Source organism: Triticum aestivum, chromosome 5B (assembly GCF_018294505.1).
Source record: "Triticum aestivum cultivar Chinese Spring chromosome 5B, IWGSC CS RefSeq v2.1, whole genome shotgun sequence".
Taxonomy (NCBI): Eukaryota; Viridiplantae; Streptophyta; class Magnoliopsida; order Poales; family Poaceae; genus Triticum; species Triticum aestivum.
The window spans coordinates 431,919,302-431,925,218 of NC_057807.1; positions in this window are offsets into that span (position 1 = coordinate 431,919,302).

Sequence of the window (5,917 nt, forward strand, 5' to 3'; positions counted from 1 at the left end):
AGGTCTCAGCAGTCAGCGATGGCCTCTGCAGCCTCATCGGATCTTCGGCGCCTACAAAGTCCCACATTGGGCGAGAATGGCGCTGGAGGTGAGCAATGCGCTGCCTGACGAACTCCTTCACCACCATTGGCGCCATCACTTCTAGTTCCTGAAGCCTCGCCAATCTCTTCCAAACAAAAGCAAGACACCGGTCGGAGAGCCTCTCATGGAACCAACCAGAGCTAGGCGAGGCCGGTGCCCCAGGAGTCAAGAGCACAGGGCTGAACGCACGGGCGTCCATAAGAAGCCACTGCTTTCGGAACCCCTTTGCAGCAGGCGAGGCCGGTGCCCCAGGAGTCAAGAGCACAGGGCTGAACGCACGGGCGTCCATAAGAAGCCACTGCTTTTGGAACCCCTTCGCAGCAGGCGAGAGCTCGAAGTCGATACCCGAACCAGCAGTTACGGTCACAACTTCAAAGGTCGCACACCCAGAGCATTTGTGACGCCCGAATATTTAAGCTACCGTAATTCCCTGTTAATGTTGCCACATCACCACGATTACTGTTGATAATCTCGCGTTAGTTCGAAACCGGTTAGGATTCAAATTCAAAATCAAGCAAACAATAAAAGTTTTCAATTATTAAAACTAAAATGTTCTAGATGTGTCAAATAATTCATAAGTAATATTGATGAAGAAACCAAGTTTTTATGAAATAGTTAAATGCACTAAGCTAAATAAAATAGTGGCTTAATCAATTAATTATTGCCTTTTATAATTAGCAAAATGTGAGGCTATTTTATTTGGGTGCCATAATTAAAGGTGGCAGTAGTATATTTAGCTATACTGACTTAGGAGCTATTTTTTTGTATTTTTAAAAGTTAAAGGTATATTGAAACTATAGAGAAAAGTAAAAAAACAGAAAAGAAAAACTTAAAAGAAATACCCCCCCCAACTGGGCCTCGACCCAGCGGGTCACCAGGCCGCCAAGCCAGCCCACGGCTCGTCCCACTCTCTCTGGCCTACAAGGCCACTCCACTTTGACCGCAAACCCTAACCCACTACCGCTCTCCCACTCCCCCCCACGACGCCACTCCCTCTCCCCCCTTTCCTCTCGATCCCATCTGGATCGGGGAGGGGCCCGACCCCGACACCGCCCGGCTCGACCCACACCACGTCCCACCGCCCTGGACAACGGCGCCGTCGCCGTGTGCCGCACCAACGCCGCCGGAACCGCTGCCTCCGCCCCACAACTACTCCCCCCCGTCCTTGCGCCACCGTCCCCGCCCAAGACTTGGCCGGATCCACGCCTCCATGTCCTTCTGCCCCGACCTCCGCCACACCAACGAGCAAGTCCGGCCAGCCTCCACCGTCCCTTCCCATTCCCGGACGGATCCAGCTGCATCCACGTCGTCCCCAATGCCAAGTTCATCCTCATGTGCCGCCTCGCTGCCCGAGGAGCACCAAGCCGCCGCCTGGAGCTCCGTCATGAAGCTCGCTGCTGCCGCCTCCCCGACCTCGTCGGGATTCGCGTCACCATCGCCATCTCCGCCCTGACCTCGCTGCCTCAAGCACCACCACGAGCCCGCTGCCATCCCTACAACTCCAATGTGAGCCACCGTCCGTTTCCCCCTCCCCTTGCTCGTTTTGGCTGTCCCTAGCATCATTTGCCGCGAGGCCGTACTCCGACCGCTACTTTGCTTAGTGCGCTGCTGCTCCGTTGCGCCGCGCCGTCTGCCGCCCGCGTCTACGGCACCGGCAGCGCCCGAGCCGGCCGGCTGCCTCGGCTCCCGCTGCCGGTGCTCGCTCCCACATCGGCGCCCATTCGGGCTGGGCGCTAGCGCCCCCGCGCCCACACGCCCGTAGCACGCCCGACACGCTAGGCCCCCAGGGCCCTATGACAAAGGGGGCCCGCTCAGAACGTTTTTAGAAAAATAATAATAGTAATAATAATAATAAATTTATTTAATTAATTAATTAACTAAATTAATTAAGTTAATTAATCCTAGATAATTAATCTAATTAATTAGTTAGTTTAATTAAACAGTAATTAGATTAGTTAAACCCTAATTAGACTAAACAGTCAATGACGAACGGGACCCACACGTCAGTTGACCAGTCAACACCTCTGTTGACTGCTGACATCACACTGACGTCATGATAACGTCAGCAAACACTGTTCTGGATAATGTTGAATTAAAATATTTAAATTAATCCTAAAATAATTTAAATCTTTTAAAAATCATATAAAATAAACCGTAGCTCAGATGAAAATACTTTCTACATGAAAGTTGCTCAGAACGACGAGATGAATCCGGATACATAGCCCGTTCGTCCGCCACACATCCCTAACCTATCGAACTCGCAACTTTCCCCCTCCGATTCATCTGTCCAAAAATGCGAAACGCCTGGGATACTTTCCCGGATGTTTCCCCCCTTCGTCGGTATCACCTACTACCGCGTTAGGGCACACCTAGCACCGCGTATTGCCATGTTACGCTTTGTGATGCTTTGATTGCTTTGTTATTTATTGTGTTCCCTCTCCGTTACTTCTTTCCGGTAGACCCTGAGACTGCTGGCGACCCCCAGTTCGACTACGGAGTGGACGACCTCCTTCTTGCCAGAGCAACCAGGCAAGCCCCCCCTCCCCTTGATCACCAGATATCGCCTATTCTTCTCTATACTGCTTGCATTAGAGTAGTGTAGCATGTTACTGCTTTCCGTTAATCCTATTCTGATGCATAGCCTGTCATTGTTGCTACAGTCATTGATACCTTACCCGCAATCCTAAATGCTAGTATAGGATGCTAGTTTATCATCATTGGCCCTACATTCTTGTCAGTCTGCCTTGCTATACTATTGGGTCGTGATCACTCGGGAGGTGATCACGGGTATATACTATACATATATACATACTACAGATGGTGACTAAAGTCGGGTCAGCTCGTTGAGTACCCGCAAGTGATTCGGATAAGGGGGCTGAAAGGACAGGTGGCTCCATCCCAGTAGAGGTGGGCCTGGGTTCCCGACGGCACCCAACTGTTACATTGTGGCAGAGCGACAGGGCAGGTTGAGACCACCTAGGAGATAGGCGGGCCTGGCCCTGTTCGACGTTCGCGGATACTTAACACGCTTAACGAGATCTTGGTATTTGATCTGAGTCTGGCCACTGGCCTATACGCACTAACCAACTACGCGGGAAAGATATGGGCACTCGACGTCGTGGTATCAGCCGAAGCCTTCCAAACGTCAGCGACTGAGCGGCATGCACCGGATTGGAACGTGAGCCTGCTCTTGTATTAAGGGGGCTAGTTCTGCTTTCGGCCGCCCATGCAACGTGCAGGTGTGCAATGGGTGATGGGCCCAGACCCCTGCGCCATAGGAGTTAGACCGGCGTGCTGACCTCTCTGTTAGGCCTAGGTGGGGCTGCGACGTGTTGATCTTCCGAGGCCGGGCATGACCCAGGAAAGTGTGTGCGGCCAAATGGGATCGAGCGTGTTGGGTTATGTGGTGCACCCCTGCAGGGAAGTTAATCTATTCGAATAGCCGCGATCTTCGGTAACAGGATGACTTGGAGTTGTACCTTGACCTTATGACAACTAGAACCGGATACTTAATAAAACACACCCTTCCAAGTGCCAGATACAACCCGGTGATCGCTCTCTAACAGGGCGACGAGGAGAGGATCGCCGGGTAGGATTATGCTATGCGATGCTACTTGGAGGACTTCAATCTACTCTCTTCTACATGCTGCAAGACGGAGGCTGCCAGAAGCGTAGTCTTCGATAGGACTAGCTATCCCCCTCTTATTCTGGCATTCTGCAGTTCAGTCCACTGATATGGCCTCCTTACACATATACCCATGCATATGTAGTGTAGCTCCTTGCTTGCGAGTACTTTGGATGAGTACTCACGGTTGCTTTGCTCCCTCTTTTCCCCGTTTTCCTCTTCTTCCCGGATGCCGCAACCAGACTTTGGAGCCCAGGAGCCAGACGCCACCGTCGACGACGACTACTACACTGGAGGTGCCTACTACTACGTGCAGGCCGCTGATGACGACCAAGAGTAGTTAGGAGGATCCCAGGCAGGAGGCCTGCGCCTCTTTCGATCTGTATCCCAGTTTGTGCTAGCCTTCTTAAGGCAAACTTGTTTAACTTATGTCTGTACTCAGATATTGTTGCTTCCGCTGACTCGTCTATGATCGAGCACTTGTATTCGAGCCCTCGAGGCCCCTGGCTTGTATTATGATGCTTGTATGACTTATTTATGTTTTAGAGTTGTGTTGTGATATCTTCCCGTGAGTCCCTGATCTTGATTGTACATATTTGTGTGCATGATTAGTGTACGATTGAATCGAGGGCGTCACAGCATTGGCGGGCGTCGACCAACCGAAGCAAGAAGAAATGGCGAAATAAGACCACAAAATGAGTGATGCCAACCATGGCCTCATAGAGGAAGGCGAAGACGGCGAGAAGGATGATAGACCGGGTCTAGATGCAGCAGGTGGATTTGGTAATGCGACATCACAACATTGAAGAAAGGGGAGATGGGAGGAATCAACCCCGCAAGGAGAGCATGGAGATAGATGGGGATCTCGGTGGAGCTCATTTCTCTCGCTCGCCAAGATGCAGGGCAGACGGTCGTCGCCCTCCCCTCATTGGAATCGGCGCCAAGCGCATGGAGAACCTTGTCCAACCCCTCACGATTGATCACCGTCCACTGCTCGATGGCTGGCTCCAGGGCCGGTGGAGGACCGGCCGGGGCGAGCGGCTTCCCCTTCTTCTTTCTCGGCTTGGGAGCCATGACAAGCGCCAAAAGAAGGACGAGGCACCGACGCTGGATCTATGGACGCGGCGGCAAGGCTGGAACAGAGTAAACAAGGGCCGAGCACGGTAATCTGCAAAGGGCGAGCTGCACTGGCAATGGGTGACTGCTGGGCCTGCCAGATAGCAAGGCGGCGTGGGGAAGTGGAGACGCCCACGTCCCATCAACCGCCACGTGTCATCGAGGCCGTAGGCGGTTAGGGCCCGCGGCGCTCCACACTTGCCCTTTGGCTTCACCTGGAAGCCATGTCCGAGCGCGCCTTGGGCCCGGGGGCTATTGTCGCTGTCCTGGATATGGGGGTATCCAGCCCTGCCTGCCTGTGGCCCACCACGTGGCTCCATCGACGGCCTGGTACGACCCATCTTCAACATCAATGATATGAGACCCTCTGGAGGGGCCAAGCCTCGCGAGGTGGACGGCGCCAAGACCCCCGAGGGGATCGACTTCCTCAGGCTGGCTCCCGAGGGGCGGAGAGTTCTATGCAATGTTCACCTCACGAGGCTCAGCTGATGTGAGCCATGAAGACCAAGGCCAGGCGGGCTCCAGGCGGGCGTAGAGCGCATGTTTCCTCTTTGGTGCAAGGGACGCAAGCCACATGCACGGAGTCCCGGGGAATCAGCCAAAGGTTTCCATTTTGGTAGAACGAGGCCAAGACCGGCAGGACGGCAGGACGAAGGTCATTGACGAGCCCACCGCAGCATCACGACCAGAGGCTTTTCACAGGCAAAGACTACTTTTGTCAGGATAAGCTGTACTACATGTGCCGTTTCAAATCCGGCCGTTGTGGGATCCCTTCCTGCTGATATTTGGGAAGAGGACCAAGGACACTATAAATAGGACTAGCCACCACCATAGAAGGGGACAAGACAAGTCGAACTAGCTCACACCACACCAGCTCAAGAACACCTCACCTCCCGAGGCCAGTTCATCCACTATACTAGTTCATCCTCAGCCCTCCGAGGCAATCCACCAAAACGCTAGAGTAGGGTATTACACCGCAAGGTGGCCCAAACCAGGATAAACTGTTGTGTCTCTTTGTCTCTTTTAGCTTGACGTGCTAGGCTTAGGAGGATCGTGTGTAGGCAGGCTGGGTAGGTTGAGATCTCCGCATGCACC